We start from the raw sequence: 17,413 nt of genomic DNA, 5'->3' as shown, positions 1-17,413 counted from the left end.
TGACCTGACTATTCACTGCCAGCTCACATGGAGGAAACTAGGCTCCTGAGGAAGAGAAGCAGCTCAGCAACATACAGAAAATGGTGGTTGGTGCTGTTTATTACATATAGCAAGAAGATACTTAAGTATTATTATTTCTTGTCAGTGCTGTCTTGTGGATGTTACAGCAAGCACTGTCTATTTCTTCTTGAAAACAGACTAAAAAATTGTGGTACATAATGGAAAAACACATAATACAAAGGAAAGAATACTAGAGGTAAGAACTGATTTATAGGTCTCAGAAAACTAAAATTCATGGCTTAATACTGTGACTTGGTACTTCTATGAAGCTTTGCATTTCCAAAGAACGGCATAAACATTGCCTAATTGCTCCTCATGAATAATTTATTCTTGGAAATGACACTATAACCCTTGCCCTTTCAGTGTATCACTGAACCTTCTGTCTTATTTTTAAACTGTGGATTCTGCAAGGCATACGCATAGGCATGTTTTAATCGTTTCATAGAATTTCAGTTGAGAAATAGTCCACTACAATTTAGTGAAAGCTGCTTATCACAAACTACTTGTTGATTCCTCCTCACAATGAAGTGTACTGCTCACATAAGTAAATTAAATGCTTATCTAACTGCCTTAAATATGTGTGTGCATTGTATCTGGATAAGTACGCATATAAAATGCACAAAATCCTTTGATTTTTAAAAAAAGCACTTCCCCAGTAAAATGTTGTGAACCTCTCATTAGTCTCATTAGTGACTTTTCATGACAACACATGGAAATCATTGCTACAATGAATCATTTGCTACATGAACTCATTGCTACAAGAAATCTGAGGCCACAATTTAAGTAGAATTCAAATAAAGGATCAGACATTTACACAGAAACACCCATAATTACATCAGATAAAGGTAATTATCAGGGATACAAACCCCCATGCTTCAGACCTTAAGCCAACTTTGTGTCTGTTAAGACAAACACCTTGTGGGTTTTTTTCTACCCATCACCAATATGTTTTATACTTGCAAATGTCAGATAGAACACAGCCTTAAATGAACAACCAGTTTGATGTCTCATGGTAATTCTTAGCTTCTTAAAAATGTAGAAGAGGTTTTGCAATATTCACTGTGAAAGCCCAAATCAGCTGGAATCAAGTAGTAGCACAGTAATTATTTTTGTTTTAAATGAATGTGCAATAGCATCAGTGTTAATAATTCAACTGAATCTCTAATCTGTTTTTTTTATTATTAGACATGATAGTAGTGTGCAACACACTTAATTCACTTTCACTTAGTACCTAAAATGTAATAATCATGTTACCACACAAAAAATTTTATACAACATTTATTATATGTTGTTTAGTGTACTGTATATTTTTGAGATACATGTATATTTTAATAATACTGAGTGAAAAATTTATAGGAAGCCTTTTTGCATCTTTTCAAGCATAAAACTGCCTTACCACAGATGAAGGACTATTCTGCAAAAGTGCATAATGCTATGACGACTCCAGAATTATGCAGATAATATTGCACTGTACAAACACAAAAGAAGAAGAGGAGCATCCTACCTTATGTTCATATACTCCACAGAGTTTTCCATTAAACTAAAAATTTCCTTGACATCTTTCTCCCTCCTCCTCTCCTTCCTACACAATGGCACAAACATGATCTCACACACACACACAGTTTCTCAAACTATAAACTTTTTCCACCTGCAGAGTAAATTATAAATTATAGCCCCTGGAGGCTAACTACTGATACTCTCTTGCTCTATGCACATGGCCAATAACAATATATAGTTTCATGGCTAAATAGTAAGCCTGTAATTTAATCATAGGGTCCTGCTGCCATTTATAAATTGCTACTGCATTTATGATGTCAGCATTGCACCTTATTTTGAAATGCAGAATGGTATTCAGAAATAAAACTTGTATTATTCTACATATATGGATACTGCCTTACAGTTCTTGTACAAATGATAACCCAAAAGGAATATATTCTTTCTGGTCAGAGTTGCTGATGCAGCTCACCAGGTTGAGACATGTTTCCTGAAGGAGGGAAAGGCAGGTAGATGTACCTTATACTTAAAGGCTAAGACCTAACAGAAACTAGACAAAATGCATCTTAGATCAAAGGTTACCTTTCTCTTCTTGCTTTTGCAAGATCTTATATTTTGTACTGGGAGTAAAAGGTGTCTGAATTCTAGCAAACCTTGTAATGTAAGCCAGAACCTTTCCCAGGAAGCAGTGTTTTCATGTGATATATTTAATTTTAACATCCGGCATAAAATTACAGTTGCCCACGAGTTCAGGGAAAGCCTAAAGGAAACCAATGGAAAAAATTAGGTCAAGAAGGAAATGAAGAACAGTGAAAAGAAAGGCATAGGGGAGGAAGAAGGAGAAGAAAATTTATTTCCACTGCTGTGGATTTTTTTTTTTTCTGTAAGTCCTCAAACAGTCAAAGTTCAGCAAGTGTGATGCTCTGTATTATGCATATAGCATCAGCCTCCTTGCAAAGGCATCATGGTATTGCCAACTGACACCATAGGACTACTACGGGAGGCAGGGGGTTCAAAAGTCTTTCTGAAAGTGTGGTATACTTACTACAGTTTCTATACATTTTGTGGTATTTTAATAAACATTAGGTTTGCTAGACTACTACCATAATAATAATTCTTCTAATGAGGAATCTCTAGAAGATTTATAGGTTCTCACTACTTAGTCTTTTAACAGTTAGAGGAGATGAAAAAGATGGCACTTGGCACAGTTCAATAGTTTCACTGTTTTCTTTATTTAGGAGTTTGCACTGACACCCTACTGCTCTTCAGGGAATTTTTTTCCAGGTCAGTTCCAACATAACACTTCAACAGCAGCAGAATTAGCATTGTCTGTCTCTCACCCTCCCTTTCTCAGTGACCTTGGATGATAGAATCTGCAAAATCTATATAAAGGGGGACTACACTGAGAACTGTGATCCCCAGAGCTTTAAAGAAAGTTTATCTCAATATGAACTGATTCTTACTTCAGATTAACAACCAAGGAGAATGCATGATGAATGGATATTATGACTCTTGCAATTGAGAAACTGAAGCATAACTAAGAAAAAAAAATAAATCAAGCTAACTCCATGTGGCTAGCATTGTGGCAGGAGCAATGGGAACCACAGCCTCATCCTAGATAAAGTATCTCTGAAGGGAAAAGCATTAGTCAAACTTTACACTCAGCTCCATTCATCTCAGCTGTCTTTGAGGGGACCAAACAGCTGACCCACTATTTGTCCTACGGAATTGTAATTGGAAATACATATCTCAGCTTAATTTTCTGTAGGGATATCTGTTCAAGGGTCTCATATTCTGTCCTAAATCTGAAGACAATCAGGATACACATTCTACATTTAAATATCTCAGGTATTCCACACAAGTAGAAAAAATCTGTACCTAAATTAAGATAAATCTGATTCTAAATAGCTTAGACCTCACTCCCACTGCCTGCCACATGGGTGCAAAAAGAATTGTAAAATTCTACTACCAGATTCCATTGGATTCTGCTGAATATTTCTCTCTCAGTACATGTATCTACTCCACACAGGCATGAATGACTACAAAAACAAATGGTGACAATGACTCCAAAGAATTAGTTTATTATTATCTGCAAATATTATTCCTGATGCAATTCTTGTGTTCTTCAGAAATTACTCAGCTTGTACATATGCTTATACATACATAGCTGATAGAAATATTGGAGAGAAAGCTTTATTGAATCTTATTTTGAAGCAGAACCATAAGGTAGAAGTTCTACTTCTAGCATATATCAATGACACAACTTGCTGTGTTTCACAGGTTCATCACCATACAGTAAAGGTCTTTCAGCTTTGTCTAAAGCAATCATAGAATATCTAAAGTTGGAAGGGACCCATAAGGATCATCGAGTTCAACTCCCTACTCCTTGCAAGACTACCTAAAACTAAACCATATGACTATAAGTATCATCCAGGCGCTCCTTGAACTGACATCACTCCTCTCTTTGCTTCACAGCTGTTTTTTCTGGTTTTGTGAGAACTAATATTTTTATTTTCTTCCAGGCCAATGCAAAACCAAATCAAAACCCACTGCTTCCATTCTAATCTAATGCCAGCTGTTTCCACATAGGCTGGCTGTTAGCCAGCCTCCTGATGGATTCTTCTGTGGTTTCTATGAACAGAGGGCACAGACCTGTCCTCAGGAACACACCAACATATTTCAATATATGCTTGATAATATAGCTCCAAGATAATTGAGCAAGCATTTCTCTTTAAATGTTCCTCCAAGACCATAAAGGTGAGTTGGCCTCAGTATAAATCCTGAGGTTCTAACTGGAACGGCCTAGGTTTAGGTTTTCCTCAATTTAGGGAGCTATTCTGAACTTGTGATCCCTTTGTCTGTTAGTACTAAAATCCCTCTGTTTCTCTCTTTAAGTATATGGAAAAGCTGTTTTAAGTCTCTGATGATTACAACACTTTTGAATAATGCTCTTTCTCTTGCTTCCTCTTTAATGATTTAATCTTTTTGCCCCAAAATGTCTTTCTGAAGGATGCAGAATGAACAATTGAAACATCATTCAATCCACATTGCATACAAAGATTATTTTACTTTGTACTACTGACACTTTAACAGGTTGATGTCACTAAAATTAATAAATTCCATCCAACAGTTGGACCCTAGCCACAGAAAAGTAGAAAAGTGTTATGAAAATGAATGATAGAGCATATGTCATTCATATATCAGGGTAGGAAGAATCATTGTTTTCTGCTCTACAGAATGCGCAAGTCTAATCAGATAACATGAGACTTCCTATTCCAGGAAGGACATCAGACTGTCAGGAGATTTTCAGTGCATGAGAAAACTGGACAACGTGGTCAAAACAGGCAACCTATCCACATCTCTAAATTTATAAGAAGTATGTTTATAAACATATTCTCTCTTTCTATAAATACCATCAACCTGTTTTTCACACAAACTTAGGAAGCCAAGCATTGCTTTAATTATACAAATACAGAATCCACCAGTTTTGTTTCCTTGATTAGCTGAAGTCAGTGGGAACACAAGGATAAACCAGGTTAAAACTAAGCCTTAAAAATTACATCAGTCTCCACTTTATACATAAAAAAAAAGCATAAGGAGTAACTACCTCTCGGGAAATTATTATTATAATATGAGCTTTCAAAAAATATAGATGAAATGGGCATCTAGATAATTTTCTACAGCTGGATTTTTCAGACTTGAATAGTATATAAACCCATAAATATTCACAGGTTTGCTCTGCTTTCTAAAGTATGGAGTCATGCCACTCTACCACATCTGAGCCATTTAAAATACACAATGGCCACAAAATGGGCATTTTTGTATCAGTAAATTATTTTCAAGTAAGACAATTGTAAACACCAAATTATGGCCAGAAGAACAGGTAAGTCATCTGAGTCGCATACAAACACTACTTTATATACTGAGTTTATGTAACATATCTCCTTGTCCCTATAGCCACACACCAGAGGGTTAGAGGAGAGATACCTGGTGTTTACTTACTGTACAAAGAACTCAATTTCATCATCTGAAGGAACCGCTTTAGCTTCACTGGTGAAAGAAATGAAATCATTTTACACTAGTATGCCAAAACATTCAAGCAGGCAAAATTCAGGGGTTTTTTGTTTGTGTTTTTCTAAACTGGGAAAAAATGTTCATGCTTGGTGATCCTAAATGTCTTCCATTTCTTTGCAATGAAATCACCCAAAGATATAAATAAACTATTCTAAATAAAGTTCAGACTGACTGCAGCATTAGATATGTCTACTAATGTATGTAACTGTCAGCCAAAATAAATTAACCTCCAATAGAAGTCATTTTCATAAAATTAATTATTCCAATGTCAGCTAAAAGAGGCAGGTGCACTCTCACTATTCCTTCACCTAGACTTTTCAATGAACTTCTCAAATAGGCTGCAGTTAGAAAACCTTAAGAATAGATCTATACTTGAAGATTTCCTTCCATTGCTCTTTCTAGGCTGTGAGTCTGGTTGGGTTTTTTTAGTAAACTAAAGGATCTAGCAAGAAAAATAAAGGATTACTGGGCAATTTATATATAGTACAATTTACTATAAAAATATAAGAGGAAACTCAATGACAGAATGAACAACATTAAGCCTCATGGACTAGAACATGGAACTGAGATACTGGCAAGCACCCATTACTCACCTCAGGGATTTGGCTTTTGGCACTCTTCTGAAAAATTGCCCAAATTTAGTTGTTGTAAATCTTTGAAAAATAAGCTTGTAAAGCTCACTGGAGACTTTGATTTTAGCTGCCAATGCCTGCAAGATTCCATCCACACTGAGAATAGAATAGTTCATTTGGAAGGGACCTACAGCGATCATCTAGTCCAGCTGACGCATTAAACACGCCACAGTCAGACCTAATTGGACTTCCCAATGCAGTTGCAGCTCTTGGCTGCTATGAACTGTCTGCTTCTATGTTCAGGAATAAATGCTTATTCAGAGCTTGCATGGGAATGTCTGCATACCAAGTTACTCTGCTATCCAGACATACTCTAAGCAAGTATGACCACTCTACTGCACTGAATGGAGCATGAAGCCCATGGGAATAAACCAGCAGGCATGCAGCTGAAGTCTGTATTTTGTAAAGCGTGGAGTGAACATATGGATAACTATTAATTATAAAGAAGCAGGTCACAGTTTCATAGTTAAGATGGAATTGTATTTTGCACTTGTAAAAAGGATTCCAACTGCTTGCTACATCTAAAAAAAGGTGAATTCTAAAACTTGAAAGTAAATCCATTTGTTATTTTCTGAGGTAAAACTGATTCAAACCAATTAAAAATTGAGTTCCACATTAAAATGTAACTTAGACTACACACGCCTATTGCTAAATTGCAGGTAAAGCCCCAAACTTTTAGAGAGGAATTTCAAATATAATGTCTAGCATTATAAATCTCAGCATTAATAACAGTAGAGATCAGTCCCAAATGAAATCCAAATGTGTTAAGACCTGGACATGTATTGTTAAGGCATCAAAACAGTCTCAACTGTGTTGCTGTGGCAGTGAAGGAATGCTGCAGGAGGCAGCTGAGAACCACGTGTAAGTACCTGAGCTGGTGCCAATCCAGGCTAGACCAACCTCATGGAGCAACACAGCACTGGGAGAGACCACTTCAGGTCCTCAGCTACTTCTGGTTCCAGAGCTTTCCTGGCCTTTCCTGCTATACTGGGGGTCTCTGTTCCACATTTAGTTTCATGTGGTAGGCATGCCCTGAAGTGGAAGAACATATATTTGAAAAAGAAAAGAGTATGCTTACAACCCAGGTTTATCTAAAACTGGTGCTACAAACATATTTTCATTTTAATTACGTGCTTAATGCAGAGGTTCTTAACTTCTTTATTTTTTGCTAGGGGGACAACACTCTGTTTCCTTGCCACTCTGAAGTAGGCTGCAAAACTCTAGATATATTTTCCTCTTTATTGGCATTCTTACATGTCACTGAATGGCATTGCTGACAGACTATTCAGTCCTCTAACTCTGCTTCCGTGCCTCATAGATCAATTTAAATCCAAATATACTAATGTAATTCTCTAGGTTTGTAATTCTTGATTTTGGAATAACTATTACATTTTCCTGACTTAAATATGTACCTTTGTTCGTGTGTATTGGAAGGATGCTAACAGGAATTCTCAAACTTATTTCCTTCCTGGCTTAGGGTTTCCTATGGAGGGGTTAGAAAAACTGCATGATTAAAATAAAAACAGTTTGCAAGGAATAGCTATATGCTGGTTGTGAAGAGGTTTGACCTAACAGTAATTTGTATATAGAAACATACATTACACATATGGGTAGGGAAAAATTGTAATGCTCTAGGCAAGGCTTTGCTATGGAATAAAGATCCATCTCCTTCTGCACAGAAATACAATAGTTTCCTAAGATCACAACATTCCAAGAGAGAATTGGAACATATACTATTCAATTTTACAAAACTGTTGAATTGTGCACTTGAGACAGTAAATATGGACAGCACAATACACACACTTTTTATTCCAGCAAAATTATTTTGTGTTGATATTCTGTGCCTATGATGCATCCAAATAGCTGCCCCGGGGCAAGACCCCAGTGCAATCAAGCTGTCAGGTTTAACATAGATATTCTATGAAAATAACTTTAATAAATAAATTAAAGATCATGGCTACTTGCAAAGTAAGCTATTCACTATTTTACAGGCAGTTCAGGCATTTTTTATCTCTAAAATAGCAGGTTGCCATCAGATATTTAGAGGGTTATTTTCATCACCAGCAGGATAAACAGAGCAATGTTCCCCCACCTTTAAAACCCTTTCCAGTCTATGTCTTAACAAATTCAAGGCAGAATGAACTAGTTGTACTGTCAGCATACTACACGGAGTATGAGTCCTGTCAATTTGTCAGACTAAACCACTCTGTTCAAACAGACCTCAGAATACAGTTTCAGGTTTACTTAATGCACCTGCCTGCTTTATTATTTGGAGGAAAAAAAAAAAAGTTTTGGGGAAATTAATATCTAACTTAGCAAAGCATAAATTGCAGGCCACAAAAATATTATTTCCTTATGTTAAAGCATTTAACATAAAGTGCTGTTAATTCACTTGCATCCCAAAGGATTAAAATTATTTAAAAAAATACAGCCCCTCAACCCCTTAATGTGCCGGATTCTGCTCTTGTTCTGCCTAAACTGATACAACTTACTTAGAAATAAAATGTTGCTTACAAAAAGAGTATTTTTATTTCTTGGTTGCTATAATTTTGAAGCAACAAATATATAGCTGTATTGGATTTCTCTAGGCACTCAAAGGAGAACAAAGACCTGAACTGTAAACGGTATGTAGGAATTTTCCAACACTTGGTATTTTGGTCTTATTGTTTTTATAGGTGGGAAAATGCAGACAGTGAAGTTTGTTTTCTAGAGCAAAACGTGAAGTCAGCTTCCCAAAGCACTTGCCTTTCTCAGAGAAACAAGGAAATTGGAGCAATAGCCTGCCACATCCTGTTGGTTCAATGGACAGCAATGGTGCGGAGCTTTCAGTCATTTGGATGTTGTTATGGGAACTACAGAATTAGAGATCTGACAATTGCAGGTACCAGCAAAAAATGCTATTTTTCTCCAAATTCATTTTGGTTGGTCACTCTTCTCAACACTAAGAATCAATGGGTATGTGATATAAAAATCACATCAATTCCTTTTTTCCATGTGCTGCAAACCATGGCTTATATTTGATAATAAAGATATAAAACCTTACTTCCTCTTCTATGTGATACTGTCAAAACATTTTAATTCTAGGCTTGAACACAGCTTGCTAAATATCCTGCATTTGTTTTTTCTTGTTCTGAGATTAGAATAGTCTATGTCAAAACGACAGTCTAGCAATTAAGTCATTACTTAACATCAATAAGATTGCAGGAATCAGATCCTTAGTATGTCTATTTGAGGCATGAATTTGAATGAAGGGGAATAAAAGAAGTAACAGTTCAACAAAACTGCTGAACACAAGTACTTAACTTTAAACTTGTTCTTAATTACCGTGTGGCACATAGGCCACCAAAAATATAAGCAAGTCTTATCCTGCAGCAATACCCAGTTTACAAATGAGTGCCATATACAAATCACATTACAGTAAGAGGCAGTCATAGTAAAACACAGGAAATGCAGATTTTAATTAAAGCAAGTCTCTAATGATGTCATCAGTAAACCACAGTTTGTGCTTTGTAAATAGCAATTACTCCAGAACTGCAGAATTAACAACTTAATCCTATTTATTTGCTCCGTGGTATAAAGCTTTCCTGTTTAAGTTGTGCATTATAGTCCATCATGATTTTAAACAGCATAAACATAATAGGGTTAATACAGCTGAGTGTCAATAGATAATAACATTTTAACTGTGACAGTTGTATAGAAGGAAGAGCACACCTGAAGAATAACAAATTGCTACCTTATGGACAGCCATTAAGGGGTTCTTATTAAACACAAAATTTAAACTAAAGACTATATTCACAAAAGAGTCATAAGTCATTGCAGTGCTCATCTTGAGTTTTAAATTTCAGAAACCAGTAGAATCCATAACTGCTTGCTAGATGCTTTAACTATTTATACAATGCACAGAAGGAAATCGAGCATCTCGACATGGAATTTTGAACAGACAACAAGCTGAGAAGGTAACCACCAAAGGTGCCAGTTGAAAATATTAAAGACAGACATGTGTCTTAAATTTAATATTTCTCTAGGTTTTAGACTTCTAACTGCAGGTTCCAGAATATGCTCATCTTGGTTTACAATTGATAGCCTACAATATTTCCCAAGCTTAACTGCTATTTCTTTTAAAAAAGGGAACAGATGCACCTGCTTTTCTTTTAGAAGAATAAAAATCTTGTAAAAATTTGTCAGTGCAATGCAACAGGAGTAGATCAACAAAATGAAATAACTGGTGCTGAGAACCCAACATCTATGCGTGTTTCACAGGGGTTTACTTCAGACTTGTTCTTGTCTGATCCAATGAATTGAACGCTTGAGCATCTCTTTCTGTTTAGTTTTATCTGAAATAAATCAAGTTCACGTGAACTAAGATTACTCCATAATGCAAATCAGAACATGCTAAATACGGACAGCTGGTAAGATCCACTCCAAAAGCCTGCTCCCAATTCAAGTTCCAATGCTACTGGACATAGATACAGATGCCACCACAAAGTAATGGGTGAAGCATCTACAGAAGGGTTAGCCTGAAGAAATCCAAAGCTTTTAAGGCTCCAGGAGTTTTTAGAGGTGGCAGGCTTTTTTGCTGTTGAAGCTGGACAACTTTATAAGAAAGGATCAACTATGTCAGAGAGAAAGACAGGGCAAAAAGGAGCATGATTCTGCAGCTTCATTACAGAATTTGGCACTAATTTGGGCACGGATTTGAGAAATGTGAATTCCAACCTCTGCGCCAAGGAACGTTTATGAATGTCATTCAATGGATATTTAAATATAAGCAGCAACCTTTGGAGGTTTGAAATCGCCCCTTGTCACGGGAGACAGCAAAAGAAAGATCCTGATCCAGATCAAGTGTGCCTACTTCTGGGCATATGTAAAAAGACAACTTCATGCCTTGCAAATCATACTGTTGAAACCTCATGCACTTTAAGTGAAAATTTTGAAGAATGCACTTGTGAACTGGGGCATTCAAGGCCTGCCCAAGTTCCTTTTAGGCACTCCTGGGGATTTGGGACAAAAACACATCTATAAAGCATGTAAGCAGAAAACAAGTTCACGCAGAATTTATTAGCTTGGAGGCCTACAAATATCTGAAGCTACACTCTTTAGTTACTTCATGTTTGTGCATATTTATATCTCCACTTTCAGCTGCATGACTTCTTAGAAAGTAACAGAGCATGAACTGCCTTTTCATCACACCATTTTTACGTTGATGAGACTCCACTGAATTTAGCGAAATTCTGTTGGCAAATAAAATGGAGAATAAGGTCCACAGGGTAAAATCCTGGGCCAGCTGGTTTGAACAAGTTTTCCAGAACACTTCAAATTCCTGTAAATTGCATGAGAGAACTTAAATTCAATCGTACATGAAAAATAGAGGCCAGTTTCTTCTGCTGTGGTCACATTGTAAATATAAAGTAACTGATTTCACAGAGACTAGTTGTAGAAGGAGCAATTCAAAGCATACAGAATAGCAGAATTCTTATTAATTGCTATTACCCTTAAAACAGTATTGATTCCAAATGTTTAAATACATTGAGACACATCTACGGATGAAAGCTTGCTGATGTTCTATATGTGTGTGAACATGTGTACAAGCTTTACACTTTGTTAATTTTGTGTCTAATTAATGCAAAACTTGCAAACCCATATTTTATAATTAAAGTTCTTTGTCATTAGAGGCACACTGCGAAGACACTTCACAAATATGTCCAATTTCATCTGCAAAGAATGACAGAGTATAAACAGCACATTAAGCAATTTGAAAACCATTTGGGAAAAAACTTAATTACAGAGTTCAAATTATTGAAATTGTTCATGCCACTGTTAAAAAAAAACCCCACAACTGAAACACAAAAAACTTGAAACTCTCCAATAGAAATTATTGACCCATTCTTGTAAAGCTAATCTAAGAAATACAATTTGTCTTGCGGCTTTTCTTAAGAAAGTAATAATTTAAAACTCCGCTGGTCCCCAATAAGTAAGGCTCCAAGACAGTTTTGATCCATTGATGAATTCTTCCTAATCTGTTCCCTGAGGTACAGTTTTCCTAAATCTATTAGACATTTACAGTCTTTCAGGATGTGCTGCCTGAGATGCTCTATCACACTGTATTAACTTGACAAGGTAATGCAGCGCTATCTTTTATTTTCACAGAAAGAACTATGTTTGACCTTGGAACTACTAACAACAGTTTATTACCCCTCACCTTACTAGAGGGACATTCTGATATATTACTGTGAATTATTACACTAGACATACGATACACATAAGTTGCATGTAGAAAGTTACAGGGGGGTTATTCAGGACAAGATCCTGGATCTACGAAAAATCACAATATTGTTTCTACCTAATACCAGTTCTCCAAAGAAAGGCAAAACAAAAGCATTCCATAATGATCTAGCTGTTTATAAAACACAGTTAACAGAAATAAAAACAATTCCCATTTGTTGCTTAGTGGCTTCTCTACACTGTCCCTATCAGCGTGGAAACATGGTACTAAATCCTCTTGCAGTCATAAGTGATGTTGAACCCTAGATGCAATTATTTTTCTTCCAGTATACACACTTACATGTTTGTGGTGATAAAACAAACTCCAGGCCCTCTCCCCTTATTCTGCAACAGCCTCTGGAAAAGTACCTTGAGCATTATTGCACTGATAAAAAGATCACAGCTACACTGAGCACAGTTGTAAACCCTCCCATGCAACAGATTTTGTGAGTTTATGCATCACAGTAAGCTTCCAGGAATAAGAGTTATTTGTGCATTAATCTTCATCTTAATAACCCCTTTGCACCAAATAAATTAGCTATACTTAGCTGTGTCATAAGACGATATACTGCAACGTGCTAGAAGGAAAGCTTCTCTTTCATTTTTCTTTTTCAGAATTAGTCTCCACTTAAATGTTTATCAGGGAGACAACACAAAGTGTAACTAGTCAGCACGGGAGTACGATTAAAACAAGGATTCTTTTTTACCCTTTTGATGTTCTTCTAGGGACACATTTATGTATATTACTTAAAAATATGTATTAAAGTACCTAAAAATAGAATAATTTAAAATGTTTTGTGACTGAAAAATTCTACATCTGCAATATTTTAAGCAGCAATTTAAGTTGTATTGTTCTTTTTCAGAATTTCTTTAATCACCTATGTCACAACATTTTTTAGGATCCCTTTTAATGAGCTGTTGCTGAAATAATGATCGCTAAGTGACTGTAAGCCCCTGCAACTTGTTAGGGAGATCAATCGGTAACAGTAAGCAAGGCACAATGTCTCCAACCATAGCACCAAGTTCTGCTCTAGGAGACATTCATTGAAGCTAGGGGTGTCTGCTTAAATTAAATTCTGCAGAGATATTCATCTGCTAGAAGTTAAGCATGTATATATTACTGCTGTAATATATAGGATTTGTCCCTTGCCTGAAGTTGAGTATATGTACTAAGTCCTTGCAGAATTAAGGCTTTATTTTGGATTTATATCATTATGACAAAGGGCAGAATTAGTCTCAATATTATTTAGAATGGATGTATATAGTGAAAGTAGAAAGCCCACATCTATGAAAGCTTTTCTTGATTCTACTGCAACTCCCCGAGACTTCAAACACCCATAGCAGGATTCAGACTCCATCCAGGTATCCAAATGATTAAAGCTACTCATTTTGTAAAAAATTAATTATGACCGAATGAAAGAACTCTCTGAACATATGGTTTTGAGATTTGCCAACATCCAAGGCCGATTTATTTTTTATTAATCTATGTTTGTAAGATGTCTGAGACATTGTATAAATCTCCTTTTGAAAATCTGAAGTCAAGAGTTAAGAAAGAAACAGCAAGATGCAGTGATTGTTCAAAGAATGCCACAGAGCAGTTTCTCTTGTCAAACAAGAGAAACATGGAGACTCCAAACTTTTTTTTTGCAATGCATTTTACAGATTAAAAAAAAAAATCCGATTAAATTTAAGATGTAATTGTAAATGTCCTTCCTTTCTGATTTTGTTCTTATCCCCAAAGCAACCATCTTGTTTTTCTCTTGACAGTTCTCTCATAATTTGGAACTTTTTAGTGTATTTGTTTTCCTTCTTTATTGTGCATTAGAGTGATTCTTTGGGTGCTACTGTGATCAACAAAGATCACTGGATTCAAGCGAAACAGAACAATCAACCACTGTGCAACAGCAACTTCCCTTCCTCTCTTCTCCCTGAAACTAATGTCTAAACTCCCATCAATAAGGTCAGAATTTTACTCCAGCTTGTGAGGTAATGGTTTCTCTAAAGTTTGATAAAGCAACGTTGGTATAGATTGCAAACGCTCACTAACTTTTAAAGCTAAAACATGTACACAAACATTTATTTTCTTTGAGTTAGAACACTAACACAACTATTATTTTTATTGGCAAACAATACTGAACATTAAGAAATATCTAATTAGGAACAACAAAGATTTATTTACAGATTATTTTCTAAATAAGCAACGTCTTCTACAGACAGGGAAGCCATTGCATTTCTAGTTAAAGTATTGAAAGACCAGTTACCAACTGGAATGGTCTACGTGGATAGATCAGGAAAGGTAAGCTGGTGAACACCGGCAATAAATTAAGCATGTTAAATGCAATGCAGATTATTTAATTTCAGATGTTAAAATCCCTGAAATTCTGAACTCCAGCATACTAGAGTTCACATTACTCATGAATGATGGCATCCACAAAGGAATTTATCTTTCTTCATGTTCTCTAATTTCACACTTCCAGTTGCCTCAGCTGGGGTTTTTCTAAGTGTCACCATACAGATGTAAATTCACTGTAGACAACCCCTACTCTTATTTGTAGTCTGAAATAATGTAGCATCACTTTTCAGCTGTGGGTTCCCCCCCCCCCTTCCAAGCATGCTTTTCCTGACAGATTAAACATCTATCAGAATATTATTCTCCAGGAAGGATCCTGAATAATATCAGGCCAAAAAATATATCTGACAAAGTTCCCCCATATACACGCTTCTTTCATACACCTTTCAACCAGATGATGATTTTTTGAAGTTTTTTTCAGTTTATCATTCTAATTTAAAAGTTTGAACAACAGATAACACACTTTTTAAAAAAACCATAATCATGCAAGACATTATGGTCAAATGACAGTGCTGAAGTCAAAGTACATTAAATCAAACAATGGGAGATTATCTGTCGACCTTGCAATCTCATCAAAAGCACCAGCATGCTTGTTCAAGGATATGATTTTTATGGAAAACAGATAATCAGCACTCATTGTTAATTTTGTTTCTACTGTTTCCACCTTGTGCCATCATGTTTAACCTTAAAATATTTACACAACGTTGGGTTTTCTTTCCACTCTTCTGGAACTTTTCATGGCAGTTCAGGATTCGTTAAAAAGAACACTGATAGTTCACAGAACTTCTTAGACATTTCTTTTAAGAACCCCTGGTGTATCCAGGCATTGTATTATATTATAAAGCAATATAAGCATTATAAACTTGAAGGTATTTTGCATTCTTCCTTGTGAATCTTATAAAGTATTAATTTTGACTTAAAGAAATACATCACTATTTCTTTCCAAAGATAGAAGAAAAATACACCAGAGACATGTCCATAAGGGGTAATGTATGCACCGCCTTCCTTCAATTTGTTTAGCCCTAGTTATTAATATTTAGGCTTTTATAAGTTTTTAAGGTTATAAACTTCATAATTTAGTTTAGTTGTGAGTGAATGAACCCAAGTTACAACTCAATATTGAAATTTCACCCTTATCTGCTTAATCTTTATCCTTGTGATGGGACTTTAAAAGGTCCTTTTTAAGACCATCATGAAAAGCAATGATATACATTCTCAGCAAAACAAAGTAGCCCTTATTCTAATCTTACATAGTGTCTGATCTGGAATCCACTATAGTTCTGGGAAAAAAAAATGACGTGAATTTCCATTATTTTTTTCGCCTTACCAATATAAATGAGAAGTAATGACACCAAAATCTGTAGAGTTGCATCAGTTCAGCTAACATGCTAGATCAGAATTAAGTTCTATTTCTTTGTAGCAACCCAGACTGGGCTGAGCCTTACTTTATATTTCATTGTTAAGGCAACAGGAGTCCTGTCCTGATTACTGAGTGCTTTATATAGCATGTCATCTCACCTTGTAGTTTGTACTTACATTTTCCTCTCGTACCTATGAGAGCACTGTGGAGCTGCTCCCAAAGGAAGGTCATATTATAGTCACCTTGGAATACTTAACTGATGATATGCATACAAAGCCAGGAATGAGATCAGATTTAAATATTAATGTGAAGATTTACCAAGTCTTTTACAATATATTCATTAAAAAAGCCAAAAAACTGTAGCGTTATTGTACTGCAACTGCCACTCAGTTTAAATTTCATTTTAAATTGCTAAACTCATTACTAAAAGAAAAATCTCCAGTCTTTGGTTGTATTAGTAGAATCATATGTACGTATAAACCAATTACAAGAGTTAGATCATATTATAACTCACTAACAATTATTTTAAAAGCATATTTACATTCATCCCACATAAAGCATGGTGTTTTTTCTTCCATTACTGTGAATTATTTACATCAGAAGTGTTGATTCATGAAACTTAGGTTTCATCAAACTTGACCTATGCGAAATGCATGCATCTGATGTAGTTCTCTGAACTATTGATTTTTCTGCATCCATCTGTCTCACACTCACTCTGTTCTGAGTAGTCTCTGAAGAATAATGCTGGCATCTGTTTTAAGTATAAGCATTCCAAATTACTGCATAGATGTATTACAGTGCAGTTAAGAAAAATCAGTGGTTTCTATGTAAATAACCACAAGGCTTTGCTACTTTCTTTAAAACATAATTTTTTTTAATAAAGATTGTTTTATTTTATTTTTACCCCAATATTTCTCCTTTACTTCAGCTACCACAGTCAAAGCTATCATAATATTCTGCTGCTGGTTTAAATTTACCACTGGTGTGAATTCCTTTGCTGTGGGTGTTTTTTTAAGGAATACACATTTCATATTGTGTTTACTACTGAAAAGTGAGATTTTGAATCTGAATCAAGTAAAAAGACCTTAACAGACATTTAAATACATTTTCACAGCTTTCCTAAATATGGTGCAAGGGTGTCACCCAAGTGGATCACTTAAAAAATATTACCAATTAGCCTTT

Source organism: Strix aluco, chromosome 15 (assembly GCF_031877795.1).
Source record: "Strix aluco isolate bStrAlu1 chromosome 15, bStrAlu1.hap1, whole genome shotgun sequence".
In the NCBI taxonomy this organism is placed as follows: Eukaryota; Metazoa; Chordata; class Aves; order Strigiformes; family Strigidae; genus Strix; species Strix aluco.
The sequence above is the reverse complement of the archived record's forward strand: the minus strand, read 5'-3'. Positions refer to the sequence as shown.